Source organism: Nycticebus coucang, chromosome 12 (genome assembly GCF_027406575.1).
Source record: "Nycticebus coucang isolate mNycCou1 chromosome 12, mNycCou1.pri, whole genome shotgun sequence".
Classification (NCBI taxonomy): domain Eukaryota; kingdom Metazoa; phylum Chordata; class Mammalia; order Primates; family Lorisidae; genus Nycticebus; species Nycticebus coucang.
In genome coordinates this window covers 8,572,182-8,590,531 of record NC_069791.1, presented here as the reverse complement: position 1 = coordinate 8,590,531, position 18,350 = coordinate 8,572,182, and the positions used below count along the sequence as shown (strand labels likewise).

Here is an 18,350-nt window from a genome sequence, read left to right as displayed (position 1 = left end):
ACGGCTCACAGCAACCTACCGAGGGCAACATAGTGAGACTCTGTCTAAAAAAAAAAAAATAGCCAGTGTTATGGCTGTTGCCTATAGCTACTTGGGAGGCTGTGGCAAGAGAACCACTTAAACCCAAGAGTTTGAGGTTGCTGTGAGCTGTGATGTCACAGCACTCTTTCGAGGGTGACAAAGTGAGATTCTGTCTCAAAAAAAAAAAAAAAAAAAGAAACAGAAAAAGGAAAAGAAATGAGGGGAAAACAGAATGGAGAGTGACCACTTCATGGATACAGGGTGGTTTATAGGATGATGAGAAAGTTCGAAACTAGAGAAAGCTAGTGGTTGCACAACATTATAAAGACACTAAATACTAGTGAATTGTACACTTTACAGTAGTTAGTTTTGTTATTTTAAAAAAGTATACATCCACACAAAGACTTCTACACAAATATTTATGGCACAGCTTTATTTGTATTGCCAAAAACTAGAAACAACCCAAATGTCCATCAGCAAGTGAATGGGTAAACAAATTGTGATTTATTTAAAGAATGAATTGCTACCCAACACTTAAATGAATGAACTACTGATACATTGACAACAGATGAATCTCAAAATAATTACGCTGAGTAAAATAAATAAATAAATAAATAAAGTGTATATACTCTATGATTCCATTTACATAAAATTCTAGACAACACACACTATTCTACAGTGATATAAAGAAGATTAGTGGATGCCTGGAGACCACAGAGGTTGGGAGAATGATTATAGATGGGGATAAGGAAACTTGTGGGAATGAAGAATATGTTCATTACCTTGGTTGTAGTGACAGTTTCCTTGGTGTATACCTATGCCAAAACTTAAATTGTACACATTCAATATGTATAATTTACTGTATGTCAATTATACTTAGTAAAAACCTCTTTTTTAAAAGGTTAGGGAAAGGAAAATAGGGCAAATGTATTCACACTGGCCACTCAGTAACTGATAAGACAGTACCAAAAGCAATTTTACTTTACGCGACTGAAAGTAGAACCAACATGGTGAACTACTCAAAATAGCATATAAATTTGAATTTTCATAAACTTAAAAATACTTCCATTACTTGAATATAAGCACTATGATAAAAAAAAAAAAAATACTTCTGGCTCGGCGCCTGTAGCTCAGTAGATAAGGGCGCCAGCATACACTGGAGTTGGCGGGTTTGAATCCAGCCGGGCCTGCCAAATAACAATGACAACTGCAACCAAAAAATAACTGGGCATTTTGGCGGGTGCCTATAGTCCCAGCTACTTGGGAGGCTGAGGCAAAAGAATCACTTAAGCCCAAGAGTTCTTAAGCTCCTGATGCCACAGAACTCTACCAAGGGTGACAAAATGAGACTCTGTCTCAAAAAAAAAAAAAATACTTCCATTAATCTACATTATGTCAGAGATGCTCAACTGTCATTTTCTGACTGATCTTCATCCAGCCAGTAGTGTTAGAAATCCTCCCAGTTATCCTCTAAATCTGGCAAGTACAACAATTAATGTGATCTATACATAAGTAATTAAATGCACCAAGAAAGCTCCAATAAGAAACCCTAATAGGGTTCCTTAAAGCTGAAAATACCTGTAAAAAGTTATCTCAAGTGGGAAGAAATCAACAAGAGATTTCTGTTATCCATATTAATCACCTCTTAAGAAAAATTCCCCAGGCCAGGCACAGTGACTCATCTCTTACTTACTTAGATTTATTTTTAAGTGGGCTTTATTTTTTGGTTCAGCTGAACTTAATTACTGCACCTCAATTTTTATTTTTTGGTTTAGCTGGGCTTTATTTTTTGGTTCAGCTGAACTTAATTGCTGCACCTCAATTTTTTTCCCATCTATTAAATAGGTACAACATTACTTCCAACCCCACAGGTTGGGTGAGGATTAAATGAGAATAAAAGTATAGCACTTAGTTTGTTGCCTGGCGCATAGAAAGTGCTCCATAAACGTTACCTATTATTACCTGAATAAATGCTCAGCCTCCATGAGTCCAGAACCGGAACAGCATCACATATAATAAGAAACAAGTCTAACCTCAAAAAAAGACAAAAAAAGACAAAAAAAAAAAAAAGCACGTTAAAAGCAATTTTTAGCCTTAAAATATTGAGACCTTCAAAGAAAATAAAATTAGATCCAATTCAAAATCCACAGCACCACCTACCTCTCAACGTCATCTTTCCCAATACTCTCTGTTCGCAATGCTTCTCATAACCCCTGTACCTGCCCTGTACCCTCTATGGTCATTCCCACTCTCAATTTACAATTAAAAAAGAAAACACACAACTCTGCTCTGTGACTCATGCCTGTAATCCTAACATTATGAGAGGCTGAGGCACATAGACTGCCTGAGGTCAAGATGTTTTGACACCATCATGAGGAAAAGCAAGACCCATGTCTCTACTAAAAATAGAAATATTAGCTAGGTGCAATGGTGCCTGCCTATAGTCCCAGCTACTTGGAGGCTGAGGCAGAAGGATCACTTGAGCCAAGGAGTTTAAGGCCACTGTGAGCTCCTGTGATACCACTACTACTACACTCTACCTGGGGCCAAGAGCAAGATTCTGCCTAAAGAAAAAAAGAAAAGAGGGCGGCGCCTGTGGCTCAGTGGGTAGGGTGCCAGCCCCATATACCGAGGGTGGCGGGTTCGAACCCGACCCCAGCCAAACTGCAAAAAAAAAAATGCCGGGCTTGTGGTGGGCACCTGTAGTCCCAGCTACTCGGGAGGCTGAGGCAAGAGAATCACCTAAGCCCAAGAGCTGGAGGTTGCTGTGAGCTGTGACACCAAGGCACTCTATGGAGGGGGATAAAGTGAGACTCTATCTCTACAAAAAAAAAGAGAGAGAGAGAGAAAAGAAAGGAAAAACTCTGCTTACATTGCTCTTTTCCCTCTGTTGATTCCCTCTTATAACTGGTCCTTGGTCTATTTTCTTTCTTTTTTTTCTTGTTTTTGCAGTTTTTGGCCAGGGCTGGGTTTGAACCTGCCACCTCTGGCATATGGGCCTAGTGCCCTACTCCTTTGAGCCACAGGCACCGCCCCCTTGGTCTATTTTCTAATACAAATTAATCATCCAGTCTTGGCTGATCGAAGTGGATCCTTGCCTATAATCCTAGCACTCTGGGAGGCCAAGAAGGGAGGATTGCTTGAGCTCAGGAGTTCGAGACTAGCCTGAATAAGAAAGAACAAGACCCCTGTCTGTACTAAAAATAGAAAAATTACCTAAGCATTGTGGTGGGAACCTGTGGTCCCAGATACTCAAGAGGCTGAGGCAGGAGGATTGCTTGAGTCCAGAAGTTTGAGGTTACAGCTAGGTGTGAGGACCCCACTGCACTCTATTACTCATGATAACAGAGTTAAAAATAAAATCATCCAGGTGGCGCCTGTGCCTCAGTGGGTAGGATACTAGCCCCATATACCAGGGGTGGCAGGTTCAAACCCAGCCCCGGCTAAACTGCAACAAAAAATTGCCGGGCATTGTGGTGGGCGCCTGTAGTCCCAGCTACTCGGAAGGCTGAGGCAAGAGAATCGTCTAAGCCCAAGAGCTGGAAGTTGCTGTGAGCTGTGTGACACCATAGCACTCTACAGAGGGCGACAAAATAAGACTCTTCAACCCCCCCAAAAAAAAAGATGAATAGCTAACATATGAAAAAAATGCTCATTGTACCTAATCATCAGAGAAATGCAAATTAAAACTACACTGAGATATCACCTAACTCCAGCGAGAAGGACTCACATCACAAAGTCTCAAAGCTACAGATGCTGGCGTGAATGTGGAGAGAAGGGAACACTGTTACACTGCTGGTGGGACTATAAACTAATATGATCCTTTTGGAAGGAAGTATGGAGAAACCCCAAAGAACTCAAATTAGATCTCCCATTTGATTCTGCAATCCCATTACTAGGCATCTACCCAGAAGAAAAATAATCCTTTTATCATAAGGACATTTGCATTAGACTGTTTATCACAGCTCAATTTACAATCACCAAAATGTGGAAACAGCTAAATGCCCACCAATCCAGGAATGGATTAACAAGCTATGGTATACGTAAATCATGGAATACTATTCAGCCACTAAAAAAGATGGAGACTTTACAACTCTTGTATTAACCTGGATGGAGGTAGAACACATTCTTCTTAGTAAAGCATCAGAAGAATGGAGAAGCAAGAATCCAATGTACTTAATTCTGATATGAAAGCAGTAGGTGAGCTAATACAAAGTGGGGAGGGAAGAGGAAATGAGCAAGTGAGGAGAAGGAGGCAGGGGGATGGGGGAGTCATAGTGTGTGACATGCCTCTTGGGGGTGGGACACAATTATAAGAGGGATTTTACCTAACAAATGCAATCAGTGTAACCTAATTCTTTGTACCCTCAGTGAATCACAAACAAACAAAAAAACAAAAAAACCCAGCACATTGCTAAAGTGTGCCTTATCTGTATCTTACAAAGGTTTCTAGGAAACAGTTCTAGTTTTTTCAATGGCCCCTGCACTTCAGGGTTTGACATTATAGATGTGTAGCAATTGCTTTGGGTTGAGAAGGCATGGCCAAAGGATATTGCCCTTCCACTTTTCACACCAGCCTTGGTCCCGGGACACTACTCTTTGGGTAATTTTTTCCTATGAAATACCTTGTTCTCCCGCAAACAAAGAAATTTCTAGTTGCCTTTCCCCATAGGCCCTCCAGCCATTCCCAAATAAGTCTGATTTTTAAGTGGGCAAGGTGGTTGACACTGAGAGCATTTCCACACCAAGAGGTCACTCGCTGAGTAATAGAACATCATTGATCATGGCTGAGAACTGAAAAAACAATTTTTTTTTCAAAACACACACTAGAGAGGTGTACCCGCCCCTGTTATTACGCTTGCACCGCCATGCCAGCTGCGCTCTCAGTCTCTCGGCTCTCTGGCTCCCTTTCCCCGTCCCTGTGACCACCACGGCAAAGATGGCCTCAGGAGTGCAAGTTGCTGATGAAGGATGTCGCATTTTTTATGACATGAAAGTTAGGAAATGCTCCATACTAGAAGAAATCAAAAGAAGAAAGAAGACTGTCATTTGTTGTCTCAGTGCCAACAAAAAGTGCATCATTGTACAGTAAGGCAAAGAGAGCTTGGTTGGAGATAGTGGTGTGACTATTACTGATCCTTTCAAGCATTTTGTGGAAATGCTTCCTAAAAAAGATTGTCACTAGGTTTTGGACAAAGTCTTGCTCTATCGCTCAGGCTAAAATACAGTGGTGTCACCATAGCTCACTGCAACCTCAAACTCCTGGGCTCAAGAAATCCTCCTTCTTGGGTGGTGCCTGTGGCTCAAGGAGTAGGGCGCCGGTCCCATATGCCGGAGGTGGTGGGTTCAAACCCAGCCCCAGCGAAAAACACACACACACACACACAAAAAAAAAGAAATCCTCCTTCCTCAGTCTCTCAAGTAGCTGGGTCTAGAAGCATGGGTCATGGATGACTAATCTTTCAATTTTTTTTAGAGACAGGGTCTTCTTATGTTGCTCAGGCTGGCCTCAAACTACTGGCCTCAAGCAATCCTCCAGCCTCTTCCTCCTAAAGTGCTAGCATTACAGATGTCAGCCACCAAGCTCAGCCTTTGAATAAGTTTAATTACTTTCTGCCTTCTATCCTTCATAAACTCTCAAATAGCTTACAGTTTTTTTACAAAGTACAATACCTTCTTAACTGGTCTCTTCCACTCTTGGCACCCTGCAATCCATTCTCCCCAGAGCAAAAGGGGTTATCTTTTTAAAATGTAAATCACATCATTTTTCTTTCTTATTCAACTAGCTGCCTCCCACCAATGGCTTACCATCATCACGTGCAAGGTCTACAGAGCCCTACAAAGTCTGATCTCTGCCAATTCTTGAACATACCAAACCAAATCCTCCCCATAAGTCCTTTGTATTATTGTAGCCTCTGCTGAGAACACTCCTCTCCCATCAAGGAAATGTTAGTTCTGTCCCCCTTCAAGGAACCGTTCTCGTATCTTAACAAAGAAATCTTCTTCCCTCACCATCCCAATCTGGATGCTATCACATCACCACATCTATTTTCTTCACAGTATATATCATAATCTTTAATTATCTTATTTACTTGAAAATTGTCTACCTTTGGGCGGCGCCTGTGGCTCAGTCGGTAAGGCGCCGGCCCCATATGCCGAGGGTGGCGGGTTCAAACCCAGCCCCGGCCAAACTGCAACAAAAAATAAAAATAGCCGGGCGTTGTGGCGGGCGCCTGTAGTCCCAGCTACTCGGGAGGCTGAGGCAAGAGAATCGCTTAAGCCCAGGAGTTGGAGGTTGCTGTGAGCTGTGTGAGGCCACGGCACTCTACCAAGGGCCATAAAGTGAGACTCTGTCTCTACAAAAAAAAAAAAAAAAAAAAGAAAATTGTCTACCTTTCTAGATAAAAATGTCAGGCTCTTTGAGGGTAGAAATCTTGTATATCTTATTCATATCAGTACCTGCAATGCTAAATAATGTCTGATATATAAGCACTAAAATAGTTTTCTAATTCTGTGATTCATTTGTACCTTTTTAGTTTTTCTGTTTGTTTTTTTGGTTTTTTGAGACAGAGTTTCACTTCATCACCCTCTGTAGAGTGATACAGCATCATAGCTCATAGCAACCTCAAAGCCTTGGGCTCAAGTGATCCTCTTACCTCAGCCTCCCCAGTAGCTCCGACTATAGGCACCCACCACAATGCCTGGCTATTTTTAGAAACAGTGTCTTGCTCTTGCCCAGGCTGGTCTCAAACCCATGAGCTCAGGCAATCCACCCACCTCGGCCTCCCAGAGTGTTAGAGTTATAAGAATGAGCCACCTTGCCTGTGTGATTCACTTGTAAAGCTAAGAAGTTACTTCCTCTGAGGTAAACTTAGGTTCTTTATGGTATTTAAAACTTATTGGGGCGGCACCTGTGGCTCAAAGGAGTAGGGTGCTGGCCCCATATACCAGAGGTGGCGGGTTCAAACCAAGCCCCGGCCAAAAACTGCAAAAGAAAAAAATAAATAAAATAAAGTAAATAAAACTTATTTATAAATAGCCAATAAGCAGTCAAACTGTCAAAATCCTATGTTTTCTTAGTTATTGTAACAATCTGCCTTCTATTACAGGAAATGTTCCTTTCTCTGAAGATAAAATCTACAATAAGAAAATAAGATGGCAATCCTAAAAAAAAAAAAAAAAAAAAAAAGATGGCAATTTTATCTGGCAACCAGGCAACTGTTCTCTGGCTCTGTGGGTCCCAATCTAGTCTTCTCAAGCAACAGCAACTGTCAAAGATTTAGCTACCAGCATTGTACTGAGTGCCTCACAGCCAAGAACAGCCAAGAAGGATTTAGGCTAAATTGACCCAAGTTGCAAACACCTATGAGAGAATCACTACTGATAAGCGTTCTGTGATAAATGTTTAAGGATATCCCTTAAAGATAACTTCACAGGCGTGGAAAGAAGCTGAACTCAGCCATCTGTCTAGTGAAGCATGCTATGAAGCTTTAATAATGACCCTGTCACCAGAATACTCTGGCCTAGTCTTCTAATCAGCTGTATTTAGCAGCCAACATCCATCTTTTACAATAAAACGCTACCTGTGAGTTCCCATTCCTATCAAATTATCACTGGTTTGGGCAATAGATATATCAGAAACTACAGTTAACAAATTTACTTGTCTGGGACCCAAGACAATTAATTAATTTAATTTAATTTAATTTAACTTACTTGGAGAAGCAGAATAGCCTCTAGCAAAGATCCTAACAACGGTTAACACTTGGGCAAAACCAAAATGCCTATAATCTGAAAAACAGCCACATGTCACTTCCAATGGCACCCAAACTGAAAAAGTGACCTTTACCCTCCAAAATAAACAGCTTTTAAAGGCATCTGAATCTTTAACAATGACTCTTACTTTTCTCTAAAACAGAGATTAGGACAGCTGCCCTAATGAGATGCCAAATAAACCCAGAGCAAAGAGCTCATTGTGCTGACACTGTCATCTCACCTAGGACTTCTGGTGATTCATCCTGATGGACTGATAAGTCACTGACATCTGAGCCTTGCCCAATATTCTCACTAATTGCACATACAAAAGCACTATCTACTCAAGACAACAACAATCCAGACACTTTCTTCTGCTATGGAGCCTTTACCTGCTATGGAGCCCTGACTTCAAGGAGCACCTGGCAAAAAAAGTTATTTCAGGCTGATATTAGCAACTCTTGATGACTAACAAGCCCTAAAAGGACAGAGAACAGAGCCCATAAAAGGACCACAGTGTTAATCCTCAGCAATTACCAACTTAAAAAAAGATCAAAATCACTTGGGGAAGAAACTTATCTTTTCAACATAATGGTAATTTAAAAAACAGTTGCAAAGTCAGTACCTGAAAATATCAGTTCCTGGCCATACCAAGTAATCACAGAAGACATCCTTTAACCCAATAAGCGTTCTTCTAATATGAACCTCTAAAAGATGCTGGGTGCTGTGGCTCATGCCTATAATCCTAGTACTCTGGGATGCTGAGGTGGGAGAATCACTGAGGCCAGGAGTTAGAGACCAGCCTGGGTAACATAGTGAGACCTCATCTCTTCCAAAAATAAAAACTTAGCCAGGCATGGTGGTGCATGCCTATGGTTCCAGCCCTTCAAGAATCTGAGGCAAGACGATTAAAGAGCCCAGGAGTTTGATGTTGCAGCAAGCTATAATCACTCTACTGCATTCCAGATTGAGCAACAGAGACGCTGTCTCTTAAAAAAAATAAAAATAAAAAAGACAAGTCAAAGCAATAAAAACAAAAAACATCCATTTCATTTGAAAGGAATTAAAGAAAAGAAAGGGGAAGGGAAAAAGAGGAATAAGGAAGGAAAAACTATGCCCACTTTTACATTTCCACAATTATTTAACATGGCCACAATTATCTGTAGGAACCACCATGAAGAAGTGGAGGTCATTTCCCCAACCCTTGACTTTCTCAGTTGGCCTTATGACTTGCTTCGATCAAGAGCAAGCAGCATGAATGACACTGCAGCTCCCGAGCCCAGGCCTCAGGAAGCCTTGTGACTTCTACTCTCCCACTTCTGGAATCTAGTCTTCACAAAAATAAGCCAAGCCAGCGTGCAGGAGAGGCCACAGCAACCCAGCACACAGCTTCAGCCCAAGGCCTTCCAGGTCTAACCAACCCTAGCTAACCTACCACTGGCCACCAATACATAAGTGAGCCCATTTGATACCATGTGGAATAAAGGCAAGCTGTGCTAGATGAGCCGTGCCCAAATTGCCAGCCCACTTAAATTATAAGCAAATAAATTCAGTTCACCCTTGAACTAGAGAGGTTGAATCTGCACAGGTTCACTTATGCACAGCTTGTTTTCAACCACACATAGATCAAAAATATGTTATTCTTGGGATGCAAAACCTGCCAACTTTCCTATACACAGGTTCCACAAAGCTGACTGCAGGACTTGGGTATCCACAGATTTGGTTATATGTGGTCAGTCCCGGAACCAATACTCCAGGACACAGAACAACAACTGGTTCTTTTAAAACAACTAATTTTTGGCATGGTCATTTCACAGCAATAGATAACAGAAACACCCACAATCAGCAGTACCTAATTCAAAACATCAGTGGTGACCCATTCAAAATCAGCATGTGGGCTCGGCGCCTGTGGCTCAAGCGGCTAAGGCACCAGCCACATACACCTGAGTTGGCAGGTTCGAATCTAGCCCGGGCCTGCCAAACAACAATGACGGCTGCAACCATAAAAAAATAAAAAATAGCTGGACGTTGTGGCGGGTGCCTGTAGTCCCAGCTACTTGGGAGACAGAGGCAGGAGAATCGCTTGAGCCCAGGAATTGGAGATTGCTGTGAGCTGTGATGTCACAGCACTCTACCCAGGGCGACAGCTTGAGGCTCTGTCTCAAAAAAAAAAAAGAAAAGAAAAAAAAATCAGCATGTGCATTCCCAACATATAAGGCAATTAGAATCTGTAATAAACAATATACAGGATTACCTTTCTTTGAACTGTTGCCCAGGATAGAGTATCATAGCATCAGCCTAGCTCAAAGCAACCTCAAACTTCAGGGCTCAAGCAATCCTCCTGTCTCAGATCCCAGGTAGCTGGGATAATAGGTGCCCACCACAACCCCTGGGTAGTTTTTCTATTTTAGTAGAGATGGGGTCTAGCTCTTGCTTAGGCTGGTCTTAAACTCCCGAGCTCAAGGCATTCTCCTGCCTTGCCCCACCCCCTCCCCCATAGTGCTAGGATTACAGACATGAACCACTGCGCCTGGCCAGGACTACCTTTCATTGATAAAGACATTTACCAGGGAATCCCAAAAAATGCCCAGATTTATCAATTCATTCCTATATCTATTGCATGTGATAATACCCACAGAAGACATGTGCAAATATATATATCCAATGAAGAACTCATATGCAATAAACATAAAAAAAAAAATTTATGGTGGCCAGGCATGGTGGCTCACACCTGTAATCCTAGCTAGCACTCTGGGAGGCCACAGCGGGTGGATAGCTTGAGCTCATGAGTTCAAGACCACCCTGAGCAAAAGCGAGACCCTGTCTCTACTAAAAATAGAAAAACTAAGGCAAGAGGATTGCTTGAGCCCAAGAGTTTGAGGTTGCTGTGAGCTGTGACGCCACAGCACTCTACTGAGGGCAACAAGGTGAGACTCTGTCTCAAAAAATAAATAAATAAATAAAAATAAAGACAAGCAATCCAATTTTTTAAATGGCCAAAAGACTTAAGCATGCACTTCACACAAGAGGATATTAAAACTAATAATCATATGGAAAAATGATTCAGTAGTCTCCAGAGAAATGCAAATTAGAACCACAGAAACACTGCTACACCCTCAACAGATTAAACCTAAAAGGACTAAAATACTAAATGTTGTCAAAGTTGTCGCACAACCAGAATTCTCATAGATTTCTGATAAGAGAATAAATTAACAACTTTGGCAAAGCTAAACATACATACATATATCCTGTGACCTAGTAATTCCACTCGTGCGCATATAACCATAACTACTTATGACTATGAAAAGACATGTACAAGAATGTTCACAGCAAAACTCATTTTACAAAAAGACACTTGCACCCGAATGTTTATTATGAGGGTACATGCACACAATCACATGCGCACGCGCGCGCACACACACCATGGAATACTACATAACCATAAAAAGGAATGAGATGTCTTTTGCAGCAACTTCAATGGAACTAGAGCCCATTATCCTAAGTATCTCAGAAATTGAAAAAATAAACAGCCCATGTTACATAGTAAGTGAGAGCCAAATAATGGATAACACAGGCACAAAGAAACTTGAAGGACATTAAAAACTAGGAAGGGGGAGGGATAAAAACTTAGCTATCAGGTACAATAAACACTGTCCAAGTGATGGGTACATTGAAAGCCCTGACGTCAGCATTGTACAGTGTTTTCATGTAACAAAAACATTTGTGCCCCCTTAATATTTTGGAGTTTAAAAAAAAGTTCACAGCGGCCGGCGCCTATGGCTCAGTGGGTAGGGCGCTGGCCCCATATACTGAGGGTGGTGGGTTCAAACCCGGCCCCAGCCAAACTGCAACAAAAAAATAGCCAGGTGGTGTGGCGGGTGCCTGTAGTCCCAACTACTTGGGAGTCTGAGGCAAGAGAATCACCTAAGCCCAGGAGCTGGAGGTTGCTGCCAGCTGTGACGACATAGCACTCTACCGAGGGCGATAAAATAAGACTCTGTCTATACAAAATAAATAAATAAATAAGTTCATAGCAGTACTATTCATGATAATCCTAAACTAGAAACAACTCAAAACACTTATAACATGGGGCTGGACACCAAAGTTCATGCCTGTAATCCTAGCACTCTGGGAGACCAATGTGGGAGGATCACTTACGCTCAGTAGTTTGAGCCCAACCTGACCAAGAGTGGGACCCTGTCTCAACTAAAAATATAAAGATTACCCAGGCATTGTGGTAAGTAGCTATACTCCCAGCTACTCAGGAGGCTGAGGCAGGAGGGTCACTTGAACCCAGAGGTTTGCAGTTGTTGTGAGCTAGGCTGATACCATGACACACTAGCCTGGAGCAACAGAGTAAGACTCTATCTAAAAATAAAAAGAATAGGCTCGGTGCCTGCAGCTCACTGACTAGGGCACTGGCCTCATACACCAAGGCTGGTGGGATCGAGCCCGGCCTCGGCCTGCTAAACAACAATGATAACTACAACCAAAAAATAGCCAGGCATTCTGGTGGGCACCTATAGTCCCAGCTACTCTGGAGACTGAGGCAAGAGAATCGCTTAAACCCAAGAGTTTGAGGTTGCTGTGAGCTGTGACACCATAGCACTCTACTGAGGGTGACATAATAAGATTCCATCTCAAACAAAAAAAAAAAAAGAATAATCACTGCTATATGCAATGTTGATCAAAAAGAAGACATAAGAGTACATACAATTCTAGTATTATAAAATTCAAAAACAGGTGAAATTCAGCTAGGCATTGGGGGTTCACACTTGAAATCCCTATACTTTTCATGACCAAGGCAGGAGGATTGCTTGAAACCAGGAGTTCAAGACCAACCTGGGCAATATAGCAAAAACTTTCCCAGCAGAAAGAAAAAGTAAGGAGGAAAAAACAACACAGAGGCTTAAATCAATTAGAGTAATATATAGATTTGTCTTTCAATTTTTTTACATTTCACCTATTATACAAATCCAGGGTCAAAATAACCAACCATACATTCCATTCCTTTTGTTGGTGAATAATAATTTTTTTTATTTTTTCCAATGTCCTGAAAATTTCTCACTTATAGTAGCAACCAGTCCTACTTTTCCAATTACCAAAACATGTAGTAAACACATCATATTCATTCTGTACATAAACCCTTACTCTATTTTTACTTCTTTTTTTTTTTTTTTTTTTTTTGAGGCAGAAACTCAAGCTGTAACCCTGGGAAGAGTACCGTGGCGCCACAGCTCACAGCAACCTCCAACTTGAGCTCAAGTGAGCCTCTTGCCTCAATTACTCTATTTTTTTTTTTTTAGTAGAGACAGGGTCTCGCTTTTTGCTCAGGCTGGTCTTGAACTCATAAGCTCAAGCTATCCACCCACCTCAGCCTCCCGGAGTGCTAGGATTTCAGGTGTGAGCCACCATGCCCAGCCTATTTTTACTTATTTTTAACTTAGTTACTCTAAGTAATCCTTCCATGTATCTGCCATTTCTTGTGTTGCGGATCTACCCAGCTATAACGATAGATCTTCACATTTCATAGACAGCTAAATAAACACACAATAACTAAGCTTCCCTTAAAATATCCTACATAAACAATAGTCTTATCACATACATACAATTCCAGCATCACAAAATTTTCTCAACAGCACCCAAGTATAGCTCAGAAGTATCTCCTCATCCATCCAGGTGAAGTATTAAGAGCTATATTTATCCCTGGGCCTGATAAAATTTCATATAAAGGACAAGAAAAATAAGTATAATTGGAGAGACTCTGGGAAAAGCACATGCATACTCTCTAGCAATTCACCGGGGAGAGAGAAAATTACTTTCACCATCCTGAGCCTAGGCTCTAACAAAGTTTCAGGATAGTTAGAGTCAAATATAACTCTGAAGACAGTTCTGACTTTTCACTGGACTCTATAACTTAATTAACTAGTTTGGGTGACAGTGAAAAAATTAATTTGATGCTACTTTTCTTCTTCCTTTCTCTGAAAAGCTGAACGTCTGTCCTAATGATTAAAATCTCCAGAGATTTCAATTCTACAGGAGCTCTCCATGGTTCTAAATTTAGCCAAGTAATAGAAATTGTTGGAAGGCACACAGCTCACTTTAATATCTGCGCTTTTATGTTATTAGGCAGCTAATTTCTTAAATAATCTTGGAGCAGTTACTAAACCATATAATTAACTGATAGGTTATTAATGGTATTAATTAAAATACTAGTTATGATTTCTGGAATGACTACCGTACCCCCTCCAAAATATAATCTATATTTCCTCCACAAAGTTAATATGCAGAATTTTAAATATTTCAATAGAATTTTTGGTTTCTTTGTTTTAACTCATGGGGTTTTGCCCTGTCACCCAGGCTGGATAGCACTGGTGGTATCATATGTCACTGCAACCTCAAACTTCTGGACTCACAATCCTTCCGCCTCAGCTTCCCCAGGACCTGGGACTACAAGCACATACCCCCAAGCATGGCTACACAGAACATGTTAATAGCATATCATCATCTTCCTTAAAGCTCAATTACATGTTTCAACATCAAAAGACTGTACAGACAGATTTAATGGGTTTTACCTTCAGTGCAAAATAGTTTTGCAAGAGCAGCACCTATGGCTCAAAGGGGTAGGATGCCAGCCCCATATGCCAGAGGTGGCGGGTTCAAACTCAGCCCCGGCCAGAAACTACAAAATAGTTTTGTAGTCTAAACTGACACATCTTATTTCATGAAGAGTTACAAAGCAGTCAACGCTCAAGCTGCTGGAACAGGGGTGGGAAACGTGCAGCCTTAAGATCACATGTGGCCTTCTAGATTATTAAATGTGGACTTTCGACTGAATCCAAATTTTAATTTTTTTTTCTTTTTTTAATTGACTTTTTTTTTTTTTTTTGCACTCAAAGTACTTTTATTTTGGGGATTCATTGAGGGTATAATAAGCCAGGTTACACTGATTGCAATTGTTAGGCAAAGTCCCTCTTGCAATCATGTCTTGCCCCCATAAAGTGTGACACACACCAAGGCCCCACCCCCCCGTCCCTCTTTCTGCTTTTCCTCCCCCCCCCATAACCTTGTCATTAATTGTCCTCATATCAAAATTGAGTACATGGGTGAATCCAAATTTTATAGAACAAATCCTTTTATTCTTTTCTTTTTTGCAGTTTTTGGTCAGGGTTGGGTTTGAACCCGCCAACTCCAGCATAAGGGGCCAGTGCACTACTCCTGTGAGCCACAGGTGCCACCCTCTTATTAATACATTTTAATCTTTTATTTTTTATTTTTTAAATGAACGTATTTAAAGTACCAAAGGATAAAATAATTTGAATAATCCTCCCAGATCGACTTGGCTGAATTAGAACATTAGTGAGCCATAAAGGACAAAACTAACAGCTCCTATACCAACTGATTTAGTTCTAACTTCCCCCACCTAACTGGCACTGGCACCACTACCACCACATGAGGCTAGCTGACAAGGTTTATGGAGGTCAAGTTAACCACTCTGTTGTCAGCTTTTGACAATGGTGCATTGTGTTTCTGTTTGAAGTAAAATATGTGAATAGCTGCACAGCTCAACAGTATTTTTAAATTGTCTGCTTATACAAACAGCAGTCGATTGTGTCAAACAAGACTAAGAGAACACTGAAGAAAGTAGATTTTTGTTTTTGTTTTTTGAGACAGAGCTTCATTATGTCACCCTCGGTAGAGGGCTGTGGCATCACAGCTTGCAACAACCTCAAACTGCCACAATGCCTGGCTAATTTTTTTTTTTTTTATGAGACAGAGCCTCAAGCTGTTGCTCTGGGTAGAGTGCCGTGGCATCACAGCTCACAGCAACCTCCAACTCCTGGGCTCAAGTGATTCTCTTGCCTCCGCCTCCCAAGTAGCTGGGACCACAGGCGCCTGCCACAACACACGCTTATTTTTTGGTTGCAGCTGTCATTGTTGTTTGGCGGGCCTGGGCTGGTTTTGAACCCGCCAGTTCAGTTGTATGTGACTGGCGCCTTAGCCACTTGAGCCACAGGCACCGAGCCCGGCTACTTGTTGTTGTGGTTGCCATTGTTGTTTTAGCTGGCCCGGGCTGGGTTCGAGCCCGCCAGACTCGGTGTATGTGGCTGGCACCATAACCACTATGCTATGGGTGCTGAGCCAGAAAGATTTTTTTAATGAGGATTGAGAATTGCAATATTATTTTGTTTCTGCTAAACACTGCTTGTTTGTGACACTAAATATCAACATTAAAGAAATTCAACAGCCATCAGCATATGAGTGTTAACTCATAAAGAGCACAAATATTTTAAATTAGAGGGAGAGGCACTAAAAGTTCTAATGCAGAAATTAAAAGATGAAAGCAAGGACAATTCTTCCAAGCAGCAATAAGACCTAGAAATGATCCCACTGAAGCAATTTATAAAGTAGTTTATCACTCTGGGAGGCCGAGGCAGGTGCATTGCTTGAACTCAGGAGTTTGAGACTGGTGAGCAAGAGGGAGACCCATTCTCTACTAAAAACAGAAAAATTGCCTGGGCATTATGGCAGGCATCCCATGACACCCCTAGTAGTCCCACCTACTTGGAAGGCTGAGGTAGGACAACCACCTAAACCCAAAAGTTTGAGGCTGCTATGAGCTATGACGCCATAGCACTCTAGCCTGGAGCAACAGAGTGAGACTGTCTCAAAAACAAATAAATAAAAAATACAAAGTAGCGGGCGGCGCCTGTGGCTTATTGAGTAGAACTCCGGCCCCATATACGGAGGGTGGTGGGTTCATACCAGCCCCAGCCAAACTGCAACAAAAAAATAGCCGGGCATTGTGGCGGGCGCCTGTAGTCCCAGCTACTCAGGAAGCTGAGGCAAGAGAATCGCTTAAGCCCAAGTGCTTGAGGTTGCTATGAGTTGTGATGCCACTGCACTCTACCAAGGGTGACAAAGTGAGACTCTGTTTCTAAAAAAAAAAAAAAAAAAATACAAAGTAGCTTATATACTCAGGAAAAAAGGGAACCCATTCAGTAAATTGTGAAAGACCAGGCACAGTGGCGCACACCTGTAATCCCAGCACTTTGGGATGCAGAGCAGGGCGGGTCACCTGAGCTCATGAGTTCAAAACCAGCCTGAGATAGAGTGAGACCCCGTCTCTAAAAATGGCCAGGCATTATGGCAGGCACGTGTAGTCCCAGCTACTTGGGAGGCTGAGGCAAGAGAATAGCTTGAGCCCAAGAGTCTGAGGTTGCTATGAGCTATGATGCCACAGCACTCTATCAGGGGCAGCAAAATGAGACTCTATCTAAGAAAGAAAGAAAAGAGAAGAAAAACAAAACGAAAGAAATTTTTTTTTTAAGAGATAGAGTCTTATTTTGTCGCGCTCGGTAGAGTGCTGTGGCATCACAGCTCACAGCAACCTCCAGCTCCTGGGCTTAGGCGATTCGCCTGCCTCAGCCTCCTGAGTAGCTGGGACCACAGGCACCCGCCACAATGCCCGGCTATTTTTTTTGTTGCAGTTTGGCTGGGACAGGGTTTGAACCCACCACCCTCAGTATATGGGGCCTGCGCCCTACTCACTGAGCCACAGGTGCCGCCCAAGAAAAAAATTGTTAAAGAGTGCATTGTCAAAGTTGTAGAATGCTTGGACCCCATAACATCTCCAAGTACTAACAAATGCCTCCTTCATGGAGAACCATAACAGGTAGCATGAATTCGCCATGAACTTAACAAAACAACTTCACACAATACTTCAAGGAAAAATATATTCTGTTCAATCGTTTTGGATGAAATCAGCTGATAACTACTGTCTTGCTCCAGGTTTTATACTTCATTCAAGTCACAAGAGATTTTCTTTGCTATGAATAATCATTCACTTTGGGCATTCAAGCAAACAGAACATGGGGAATAAGTATCTTTAACAACTTTCGGGGAGGCGCCTGTGGCTCAGTGGGTAGGGTGCCAGCCCCATACGCTGAGGGTGGTGGGTTCGAACACAGCCCTGCCCAAACTGCAACAAAAAAATAGCCGGGAATTGTGGAGGGTACCTGTAGTCCTGGCTACTCGGAAGGCTGAAGCAAGAGAATCGCCTAAGCCCAGGAGTTGGAGGTTGCTGTGAGCTGTGATGCCACAGCACTCTACCGAGGGCAATGAAGTGAAACAATGTCTCTTAGAAAAAAAAATATCTTTAACAACTTTCAAGATAAATGTTGTGAAGTTGGACTGAAATTGGTAAATTTAGTGAGTATATGTACAGGTAGGGTACTTTCCGTGACAGTAAAACACAATGGGTTTATTGCACAGATTAAAGAAAGTATTAACAGGGTGGCGCCTGTAGCTCAGTGGCTATACACCAAGAGTGGTGGGTTCAAACCTGACCCGGGCCAGCTAAAACAACAATGACAACTGTAACAAAAAAATAGCCCGGTGTTGTGGTGGACACCTGTAGTCCCAGCTACTCTGGAAGCTGAGACAAGAGAATCGCTTAAACCCAAGAGTTTGAGGTTGCTGTGAGCTGTGACACCACTGCACTCTACCCAGAGCAACAGCTTGAGACTCTGTCTCAATAAATAAATAAATAAAATTAAAAAAAGTATTAACAGGGCTTG

At 41.9% G+C, this 18,350-nt stretch overlaps 1 protein-coding gene across 21 annotated transcripts in view; it reads right to left on the bottom strand.

Annotated features, from left to right (window-relative positions):
• Nucleotides 1-18,350, bottom strand: part of R3HDM2 (R3H domain containing 2) — a 167,548-nt gene that overhangs the window by 121,875 nt on the left and 27,323 nt on the right. For 19 of the 21 annotated variants that reach the window (XM_053554523.1, XM_053554522.1, XM_053554521.1 and 16 more), the window contains one exon: nt 1,984-2,049. The exons of 1 other annotated variant lie outside the window; for it this stretch is intronic. The gene's annotated coding sequence lies outside the window, so the exon portion shown is untranslated. Of the gene's footprint in view, nt 1-1,983; nt 2,055-18,350 lie in introns of all 21 variants that reach the window. One more of the 21 variants, XM_053554524.1, reaches the window with a different exon arrangement.